Here is an 11,934-nt window from a genome sequence, read left to right as displayed (position 1 = left end):
CCATCTCTGCTGAGAGCTAATGATGAAATAAGAGGTGTTGAACCTCTAATGTCGTCTTTAAAAAAAGGGGAACATGTCATGAAAACCTGCATCCAAGATGGTTGTGTAGCAGGGAATTGTGGGAGAGGGTTAGTTCTAACCCAGTACCTTGACCATTGACCAGGACTACTGTGTAAATGGGGATGTTTGTTTAGGGCCCCAGAGCAAGGAGTGTCTGCTTGTCTCTTGACTCTAGGGATCCCAGGCAAGTTACGGGGCTCTGAGCTTCCCCTTGGCTCAGGGTGATTAATCAGATAAGGGGTGGTGGCAGCTACATACACCGCAGGGCCGTTGTGAGTGTGCACAGCCTTGGCAGGGAAGGATATTTGCCAGGATCAATTGTCCAGGGTGGGGAGTTGGCTCCTGGGACGGTGAAGGGCGGGAGGAGGACCCATGTCAGTCATCACAGTGCCTGTCTAATATTTAAGGGGAGGGAATTCCACAGGGTCGGTGCCACCACACTAAAGGTCTGCTTCCTATGTTGTGCAGAACGGACCTCCTGATAAAATGGTGTTATTATTATTATTAATATTATTATTAATATTCATAATAAAAGGGTACACCACTTTAAAAATCAATTTGAAAATAACAAAACAAATTAGTTATGTCTGTTACCTTTAATATCTCTTTTAGTCTCTGTTTTTAAATCAATCTTTTGATTATCTTTCTTTCTTTCTTTCTTTCTTTCTTTCTTTCTTTCTTTCTTTCTTTCTTTCTTTCTTTATTAAATATATATCCCACCTCAGAAGAGCCAGGCTGTTGCTGGGTCAGGCCAAAGGGGACCCACCCTGTTTTCACAGCGGCCAAGCAGATGACCCAGCCAGAAGCTCCCAAGCGGGGCAGCCCTTCCTCCCACAGGAGCCAGGGCAGAAGCGATAAAGCAATTAAACCATTGGAAAACATGATCATTTGGAGATCTAAAGAGTGAGACAATCTTTGAGGTATCTTTTCAGATATATTAAACAGTTTTAAGTAAACCACTGATTCTTTTATTAACTGGTATATAAGTCTTGTTAGATAAAATAAATCCTGCCTTGTAGTCTAGTGATCTTAGCCCCACATTGCACATCAGGGGGGGGGGGCGTCTATGTTTAGCGTTTAGGTCTGAGTTTGGTCAGAGTGGGGCATACACAATGACTCTCCTTAAGACCTTCAGCTCAACTTCAAGACTCCGGCTCAACCCTTCATTGGTTGAAACTCAATTAATAAACAAACCAACCCTTTCTGGTTTTACATGTTGTGTTCAGGGCTCCTTCCATCTTCAGTCAAGCACCAAAAAGCAGCCGGGAAATTGCAGCCACTAAGTCTGATTAAAAATAGCTAAACCCATGGCAGTGGAAGGTGGAACCTCGCTCATTTTCTGTGCTCTTTGGGGTTTCCAGCAAAAGATCCCTGAGACCTCCACGCTCCTCCTGTCCTTGGTGGGCAGGTTTCTGCCCCCCTCTTCAACTGCTGAGAAAGAGGGGGGTTACAACAACCCTGCAATGTAGCCCAGTGTTCTTGTAGCCCTTCATTGCTGTTGGAAGTGGATGGTGTGAGGCTAAGGGGGTGGGCTATAAGGGAGAGAATGGCCAGTATCCTTACAGCCACATGTTGCTCAGAGGAGAAGTATGGATCTTGCTGAGAATGACCCAAACTTCTCAAAGGGGACACTTCTCCTGGCTTACTGATGGCCTCAAACCTCTCATTAGGTTCTCTTTTGTAGCCCACTGACCTCTTTGGACAAACCTCTGAAAACATTATCTTTTTCTGACACATTTGAGGAGGGGACTTCTCACATGGGAGGAGGAATTCAGATAAATGTGGAGATGCAAAATAGCTCCTGTCATGAATCCACACCGTCAAGGCGCAAGGATCATGCGTCAGACCCAATTCCCACCCTTGGGGTAATTGATCTGGAACCAAAAAATACCAATTCACCCTTGCCAAGGCTGTGTACGCTCACACCAACCCTGCAAGGTAGAAGGTAGGCTGCCACCACCCCTTTCACTGGTTCCACTCAGAGCTAGGGGATCTCTGAGCCCAGACACTAGGTCAACCAAGGTCTAAAAAGACAAGAGCCAAACTTATACTCCTTGTCAGAAAACCTCTGGTTAAACCCACAAAGTAGAATTAAGTTTTTAACTTCTTTTTCCCTCTTTGGTAGTTACGTGACTGAGATGGTCTAGGTGCTGAATTCAGAACCACCCTTTCTCTCAATGAACACACCAGGTTAAATAGAAGTAGCTTTATTAAAAATAGATAAGTGCACATCGATATATATAGCAGCAAGTAATCCTTTAAGACCATACACCCAAACAGGGGTTTAGGTACACACAAGAGAGTTCATACACACAACAGGAAAATAACAACCTTTTCTAACCTAATACTTACACATGAGGTAGATGGTTGAAGTGGCATCCCTCCTAAGAGAGAATGATGTTAACCACAAAGCAATGGGACCCTGCATAGGTTACCTCCCATAGGCAACACCATGGAACCACAAAAGCAGAGAAGTATGGAACTCTGGAACCAAGGCAGCAGAGAACAAAGGCTATGGGTCCCTAGCCCTATACTTAAGGGGAAGAATCCTAACGGTCCAGGATTCAGGAACCAATCAGAAAATGTCTTTCTTAACATTTAAACTCCCAGAATTCTTTGCTTGAACCAAGATGTTTCCTTTATGGATTTTTAATAACTCATGAACATATACAGGTTCATGACAGCTCCCACAAATTATACTCCAAATGAAGGCCTTCTGGAATTTGTATTGATCCAGTTTTCGTTTTTGGAAGACTTTAAGAGGTGGGTGTGTTTCAACCTTATATCGCTATAGATCTGTAATTCCATCATCACCACTACCACCCCCATCATGATGATTTTCTGTAATTTATTCATCTTTATTGTCTTTGGAAATACGATATTCTGTGCAATCGGGACTGGGCTCCCACTGGGAGGAAGGGCAGGGTATGAATGAATGAATGAATGGTAAACATGAGAGGGGGCAATAGATGTAGCTACAGACTATCCATCTGACCAGATGAGGCAATGCCCAGTCACCTGGGGACCTAAACATCTGGTGCTATCTGGGCTGGCTTGCTAGGTAGCACACTTCCAGGGGAGAAATGTGCAGTTACCACAATAACACACGGAACCTGCAAAGAGCAGAACTTTATGTTCTCCTGTGCGGTTGCCGCAGAAACTTTGGACAGCCACAGGAGTCTCAGCTGCACATAGAAGGGCTGGGCTTCGGAGGGGTCATTTCGTGTCAGAGTCCCTGCAGTGCCTTCTCTCTCAACTTTGCCTTTACACACAGGTCATGCATTGCGCATTAATTTCAACATTCCCAACTGGGGCAAACGACCTCATCGACTGCCAACTGCAATATGGCAATTATTAAATCACCAGTGATGTCTCTTCTGTGAGGTGCTATCCTTCCCTGGCCCATTAGGACCATCGAGCATGGAGGAGGAAGGAGCAGGCAGGCTTGAAAGGATCACCTGCTCAGGAAGAAGAGATTGTTGCAGAAAGAGGATGGATCTCTCTTTTCAGGGAATGGATGGATTTTCTTCTCCTGACCCAGTAGCCTTCTGACCATCGACCAGGCAGAGCTTGGAAAAGTTACTTTTTTGAACTACAACTCCCATCAGCCCCAGCCAGCATGGCCACTAGATTGGGCTGATGGGAGTTGTAGTTCAAAAAAGTAACTTTTCCAAGCTCTGAGGTCATTTGCTTCCATGCCTGCTGGCTCCCTCAAACCGCACGCTGGGATGGGGATCTCTTATTTGCGGGCCCACTGCCTTCCTTCACCTTAACTCTCTTGTGTGTGTGGTTTCTTTTTTAAGCCCTGGCCCGGTGCCTCCTTCGTTGCAACTCTGGGGGTGGTGTTATATTTGGTATCTCCTCTTCCTCCGGGGCCTGCTGGCCATGTTCAGCCCAACCCTAAGAGTCATCCCTTCTCTTACTTCCTGGCCAACGGGCTTCCTTTACCCTCACCCTCGAGGAGCTCTCTTCTCTTAATTCTTGGGCTCCTTCTATCTGATCCCCTGGCGGTTCTCTTCTCTTGCTTCCTGGCCCGCTGGCCTCCTTTACCCCAACCTCGGGGCTGTCTCTTCTCTTACCTGCTGACCCACTGGCCTTCTTTACCCCAACCTCGGGGCTGTCTCTTCTCTTACTTCCTGGCCCTCTGGCCTCCTTTACCCCAACCTCGGGGCTGTCTCTTCTCTTACCTTCTGACCCACTGGCCTCCTTTACCCCAACCTCGGGGCTGTCTCTTCTCTTACCTGCTGACCCACTGGCCTTCTTTACCCTAACCTTGGGGAGGTCTCTTCTCTTACTTCCTGGCCCTCTGGCCTCCTTTACCCCAATCCTCCTTAGAGGTCTATTCTTTTAATGCATGCTGGCTGCTCTCCTCTTCCCCTGGTCTCTTAATTTCAACTCCATTGGCCTCCTTTCCTGACTCCCTGAGGTCTCTTCTCTTAGGGGATGGCATGACTCTTACAGTTGGGCCAGCAGGCCTCGAAGGAAGAGGAGAGATACCATGCCCAGAGTTGCAGTGAACGAGGCGCCGGGCCAGCGCACCAAACCACACACACACATACAACAGAGTTTAGGTGAAAGAAGGCAGTGGGCCAGGAAATAAAAGAAGAGATCCCCATCCCAGTGTGCGGTTAAAGGAATGGCACGGAAGCAAATGACCTCCGCGAGTGTGGGGTCAAAGCGGAGAAAGAAATGAGGTGCCAGGAGTCATCTCTTGAGAAATGTCCCATGGGAGCCAGCATAAAATGGTGTCCTTGGGCAGCAACAAAAGAGGTGACGGGACTCTGCACCGGTAAGTAGCATTTCAAAGAAAGCACTGTAGGAATGACAATATATTCATCCCACATATCTGCTTCCTGGCCTACTAGCCTACTTCATCCCCACCTTCGGGTAAGTCTCTTCTCTTGCTTCCAGGCCCACTTGCCTCCTTTCACCCATACCTTTGTGTCTCTTCCCTTACCTTGAGGCCCAATGGCTTCCTTTACCCCTACTGTGGGCTCTCTTCTTCTGGTCTCCTCCTCCCCTGTCCTGGGGTTGCTTATCCTGGGGCTGCTTATCGCACTCCGGCCTCCTTCATTCTGCCCTGTGGTCTCTTCCTGTACTTGCTATCTCTGTTCCATAGAATAAGGTCTCACACCGATGTCCTCTACCATAGATTCCAAAGAACAGCCATGGATTCTGCAGCAGTGAAGACATCTCTGTCAGAGTCTGGGGATTCCACTGAGATTGTGAGAGAGTCCATTTGAAGCTTGTTTGCTGAATTACCTTTGGAATCTCACCTTCCCTGAAACAAATCAAAGGTGATCCTGCAATTGCGTGGCATCGGAAACCTGTGATATCATCATCGCACATGCCAATGAACAATTTGTATTCACCAGTCATCTTTCAAGTTCATCACTGATACAGGGGACTTTGATTCCAACACACAGCCAAAGATTTCCACAGCAGGCATTTATTGCTGGAGAAAGATTGGTTGAAGACAAAGCTCTTCCTCCTACACCAGACAACAGAACTGTACAAATGTAGGGATGTTTCCATGCTCCTGTACCTTCTTTTGGATGAAGCTCTGAAGAGGATGAAGAGGATGAAGCTCTGAAGAGGATGAAGACATTCTCGAGGAACGCTGTTTCAGATGACAGCCTTGGTAATGCTGTCAGTTGAGAAAGGACTGAGCAAACTTTGTATATATGACATCATGAGAAATCGTCTGAAGAATTGGAGGATAGGGGTGGCTGTAAGGGGTGGTGGAGGCCACAAACCAATCAATAAAGAGCCAAGTGCAACAGCATGGAAACCTTCTGCACCAATGCTCCAAATAGTGGAAAACTTGGAGGAAAGGGGTGGCTGTAAGGGGAGGTGGAGGCCACACAGTTTCTCCCAGCAGAGAAGCAGCTGTGACAGCAGGGACCCCTTCTGAACCAAGGCAAGACTCTTTAAGGAACCTTGAAAAGAAATGCTAAGCAATTGAACTATTGCACTACTTAAGTGTCTACTGTTTCTTGAGAAGGGAGAAGGAGGATAGAGAGAGAACCAGAAGAGGTAGAAGCCACACACACTGTCTCCTCAAATATCTCCTTAAAAAATGTTAATAAAAATAACCAGGATTAAATTAACCTGAAAAGGAAATAAACGTATTGATAAATACTTTTTGACTCCTTTGCCTTTTTCATTATATGATCTGGGAAGGGTGGTGGAGGTGGTGATCCCACAGCAGCAGCAGCAGCAGACTCTCCTTCCCTGGGCGGCGATGTTATCTTCCTGCAGGCCCTGGTCTCCCAGGCCACCCCAGCCAGCCGGCTTATGTATCCCTCCCAAGAGGGACAGGTGGTGAGAATCAGTCCCAGCTGGCTGGGTACCTGGGGCCTGGTCCTGCAGGATGCAGATCCACCAGGCAGAAGTCCCACAGGGAAGGGTGGTGGAGGTGGTGATCCCACAGCAGCAGCAGCAGACTCTCCTTCCCTGGGCGGCGATGTTCTCTTCCTGCAGGCCCTGGGTCTCCCAGGCCACCTCAGCCAGCCGGCTTATGTATCCCTCCCAAGAGGAACAGGTGGTAGCAATCAGTCCCAGCTGGCTGGGTACCTGGGGCCTGGTCCTGCAGGATGCAGGTCTGCCAGGCAGAAGTCCCACAGGGAAGGGTGGTGGAGGTGGTGATCCCACAGCAGCAGCAGCAGCAGCAGACTCTCCTTCCCTGGGCGGCGATGTTCTCTTCCTGCAGGCCCTGGGTCGCCCAGGCCACCCCAGCCAGCCGGCTTATGTATCCCTCCCAAGAGGGACAGGTGGTGAGAATCAGTCCTAGCTGGCTGGGTACCTGGGGCCTGGTCCTGCCAGGCAGAAGTCCCACAGGGAAGGGTGGTGGAGGTGGTGATCCCACAGCAGCAGCAGCAGCAGACTCTCCTTCCCTGGGCGGCGATGTTCTCTTCCTGCAGGCCCTGGGTCGCCCAGGCCACCCCAGCCAGCCGGCTTATGTATCCCTCCCAAGAGGGACAGGTGGTAGCAATCAGTCCTAGCTGGCTGGGTACCTGGGGCCTGGTCCTGCAGGATGCAGGTCCGCCAGGCAGAAGTCCCACAGGGAAGGGTGGTGGAGGTGGTGATCCCATAGCAGCAGCAGACTCTCCTTCCCTGGGCGGCGATGTTCTCTTCCTGCAGGCCCTTGACCTTTGCACCCTGCATGCTAATTTATTTTATTTTATTTATTAATTAAATTTATTTATACCCCGCCTTTTGGCCAAAGGCCCTCAAGGCGGCTTACAAATATATATAAGATGTCATATCCAATACGTAGGAAAGACCACAACTGACCTACGCACGCGCTTCAGGAACCACAAGTCGGCAATCTTGACAAAAAAAGTGGAGCAACCAGTTGCAAAGCATTTTAACATCGAGGGTCACAGCCTGTTGGACTTTTCCATTACAGCGATAGAGATGCCAGCAGATCCAGCAGCATTGACCTAAAGGGAGAACTTTTGGATATACTCTCTGGACACATTGGCCCCACATGGCCTGAACCTGGAGGACAGAACCACCACTACTTAGCTTCTGCCAAGGAAGCCCCTCTGAGCATTCCATCCTCAAAGCTCTATAACTGCCACCTTCGCAACAGCATTTGTATGTTGGCAGCTGATGAAGGCGGAAGCTGAGACGTTTTGTTAATACAATAAACACCTCTGTTTGGTTAATCACAATTACGTTTATATATATATATATATATATATATATATATATATATATATATATATATATATAACACACACAAATATAAAAATACATCAATGAAAGCGATACACTTTACAAAAATTAAACTAAATAGCAAATAACATTATTAAGAAAATTATACAAATATACAAATGTATACAAATTCACATAAACATTCGTTGGTATACTCATACATAGTCAAACCAGATCAGTTCATTAATGGTCTCCAGCTTGGGTGATGTGGGCCCCAGAGTGGAAAAGGAGGAGGCTGGTACGGAATCTGCTTCTCCTCCACACCCTTTCTGGTGCAACTTCTCCAGGCAGGCTGGTCCTGGGCCACCATAGTGCAGGCACATGTCTGGAGCCAGACTGGCCAGAATGCCCAAGAGGAGATCGGACTCAGGAGCTGAAGAGTCAAGGCTGTCTGAATGCAGGTGGAGGCGGAGGCTGCCACCACCGAGGCAGGCGGCTGCTGGGCCTGTCCCTGCTTCAGCAACCCCACTGCCGGTGTCGCTTTGCTGCCACCGGTTCCTTCCAGGGCGGGGAGTCCAAGGGCATCAGACTGGTAATTACCCAGGGCATCAGACTGGTGAAGAGGACAGAGGAAAGGGAGGCAGGAAAATCCCTTAGGACTCTGTGAAAGTGACTTCCCATGTTATTGTAGTGAGCATTTCTTCTAATGTACACAATTTGCAAGATTTTGTTTTCCTGATGCAATGCAATTACTTCTGCTATTGTCACTGGTCTGTGACTTTTTAGGCACACTTTCCCCTAGTGTGCATGTTTGTGCACATAATTTGCTTTGCAGAGAATTGCCATGTAAAATGTGAAGAACCATGAATTTCAAGGGATACCTACTTTTCAGCCCGCGTAGTGCTTTGCAAAGTGTGAATTAGATAGGTTTGCATTTGAACCAAACTGAATTTCTGTCTGATCCCCAATCACTGTGTGCTTCTGACATGACATGAACCGTCTTCAAAGGCAGCCCCACGTAGAGTGCATTGCAGTAATCTAATCTGGAGGTTACCAGAGCATGGACAACTGAAGCCAGGTTATCCCAGAGCTTGGAAGATTACTTTTAAAAAGTAATAAATTACAGTTACAGTTACATGGCCAAAAAAGTAGTAATTACCGTTACAATTACAATTACTCTGAAAGTAACTGATTACTTTACTTTTCCTCCAAAGTAATCACTACAATTACATTTCAGTTACTTAAAAAACGCCTACAAGGTGCTGGCCTTGGCTGCTGCACATCTAAGTAGCCTAAGACAACATTAAAAATAAACAAACACATACAGAGGTAGTAGAATAATTATTTTTATTCATAAGATAGCAATGGTGGTCTCTCTGCTGGTAAGGGTGGTGGGGAGGGAGGCTGAGGCCACTACTCAGATCGTTGCACATCAAACCAAGTGCAACCCATCCTCAGCCAGCAAACATAATCTCTCTCACTTAACCACCTCCCAGACCCTGCCCTGCCACCAGCTAAGGGACACTCACTCAAGCAAACATATTCCCCTGAGATGCAAAAAAGTTAAAATACTGCAAATGCAGCACAGTAGCCAGAGAGGGTGATGGAGGCCACTTTGTGTGCCAAGTGCAAACACACACACACACACACACACCCCTTTCACCTCCACAGTTCTTTATCTCCATTCTGCTAATGCCTCCTTCTCCTCCTTTAGCCATGTTCTTCACCTCCGGATACTTTTTCCCTCCACTCCGTTCTTCACCACCACTATCCATTTTTTTAAATAATTGTTTTCTCCACTCCACCTCGTCTCACTCTCCGCCTCCTCCCTCGTCACCTCCTACCCATCCACAGAGCATGAGGAAAGAGCGACACTGCACAGAAGCCCAGTTTGAGGCACATGATTTTCATGCACAAATCAGGAGCAGAAGACTTCCCCTGCTCCCCCCCCACAAGTAATGCCCAAAAGTAATTCTGGAAATGTTACAATTACTCCACAAAAGTAGTAAAATTACTCCTAGTTCTATTGCAATCAAAATGGAAAGGAATTACCCACTCGTTACTCAAAAAAGTAATGAATTACAAGTAATTAGTTGCTTGTAACTAGTTACTTCCAAGCTCTGGGTTATCCCTGTCCAGATAGGGACGTAGTTGGGCCACCAACCGAAGCTGGTAGAAGGCACTGCGTTCCACCGAGGCTACCTGAGCCTCAAGTGACAGAGATGGTTCTAGGAGAACCCCCAAGCTACGAACCTGCTCCTTCAGGGGGAGTGCAACCCATTCCAGGACAGGTTGGACATCCACCATCTGGTCAGAAGAACCACCCACTAACAGCATCTCAGTCTTGTCTGGATTGAGCATCAGTTTATTAGCCCTCATCCAGTCCATTGTCACAGCCAGGCACCAGTTCAGCACATTGACAGCCTCACCTGAAGAAGATGAAAAGGAGAAATAGAGCTGCGTGTCATCAGCATACTGATGGCAATGCACTCCAAAGCTCTGGATGACCGCACCCAACCATTTCATGTAGATGTTGAACACCATGGGGGACAGAACTGACCCCTGCGGAACCCCATACTGGAGAGTTCAGGGTGCCGAGCAATGTTCCCCAAGCACCACCTTCTGGAGGCGACCTGCCAAGTAGGAGCGGAACCAGAGAGGCATTAATCACTTCCCTGGCCCAGCCGGCTGTTCCATCCCTGCTAGCTTTTATTAGCCAAGAAGGGCAAGGATCCAGCACAGAAGTGGTTGCACAAACCTGTCCAAGCACCTTGTCAACGTCCTCAAGCTGCACCAACTGAAACTCATCCAAGAAATCGGGACAAGGCTGTGCTCTGGATACCTCGCTTGATTCACCTGCTAAGTCCTGGCGGATGCTAAAGATTTTATCCTGGAAGTGCCTAGCAAACTCATTACAGCAGGCCTCAGATGGATCTACCATGTCCCTGGGGCCAGAGTGTAATAGCCCCCGGACAATTCTGAAGAGCTCCACTGGGCGGCAGAGTGATGATTTGATAGTGGCAGCAAAATATTGTTTTTTTGCTGCCCTCACTGCCCCTAAATACAGCTTACCATAGGCACTTACCAGTGTATAATTGCATCCACTAGGAGTTCGTCTCCATCTGCACTCAAGCCGTCTCCGATATTGTTTCATCGCTCTCAGCTCTGGGGTATACCATGGAGCCATAAGAGCTCTAAACAGAAGAGGGCGCTCAGGAGCAGTCATGTCAACCGCCCGGGTCATTTCTATATTCCACAGTTCAACCAGGGTTTTGACAGGAGCGCCAGCCCTATCAGCCGGAAAACTCCCCAGAACCCTTTGGAAACCATCTGGATCCATTAGTCTCTGGGGGCAGACAAACTTAATAGGTCCCCCACCCTTGCAGAGGGGAAAAGCCGCTGTAAGTCTAAACTTCAGCAAGCAGTGATCTGTCCATGACAGAGGGACTGATGTAAGGCCCCCCACATTCAGATCACCAACTCCATGTCCAGATGCAAAAACCAAATCGAGAGTATGCCCAACTACATGTGTTGGGCCAACGGCATATTGGGACAGTTCCATGGTCGTCATGGAGACCATGAAATCCTGAGCCACCCCGGATAAGGTGGCCTCAGCATGGATGTTGACATCCCCCAGAACCAACAGTCTGGGGGATCTCAACAGTACACCCGAGACCACCTCCATCAGCTCAGCTAGGGAGTCTGTTGGGCAGAGGGGTGGGCGGTACACCAAGAGAATCCCCAGTCTGTCCCGCTGACCCAGCATAAGCTGCAAACACTCCAGACCAGTAGTCACATGGACAGGGTGCTTGCAGAGGGAGATGGAGCTCCTATAGACCACAGCAACCCCCCCTCCCCGACCCTCAGGTCTACTCTGATGCTGGATCAGGTACCTTGGTGGACATAGCTGGGAGAGACTGACTCCTCCCTGCTCACCCACCCAGGTCTCAGTTATACATGCCAGATCGGCTGCCTCATCCACTATTAAATCGTGAATGAGGGAGATCTTATTATGCACTGATCTGGCATTTAGGAGCAGCATCCGGAGGCCTGAGAGCTGGCTGATAGGGCAACCAACAAACCTGTGGGTGTGGGGATGACTGGAACAAGGCACAGTCATTCAGTGTCTGGGCCGTGTTCCCCTTACCTGGCAAGTCCTCCGCACAACGCCGTATCTCCCTCGACCCGTCACTATGCTAATGGGGGCCCCTC

This window comes from Rhineura floridana, chromosome 5 (genome assembly GCF_030035675.1).
Source record: "Rhineura floridana isolate rRhiFlo1 chromosome 5, rRhiFlo1.hap2, whole genome shotgun sequence".
In the NCBI taxonomy this organism is placed as follows: domain Eukaryota; kingdom Metazoa; phylum Chordata; class Lepidosauria; order Squamata; family Rhineuridae; genus Rhineura; species Rhineura floridana.
The sequence above is the reverse complement of the archived record's forward strand: the minus strand, read 5'-3'. Positions refer to the sequence as shown.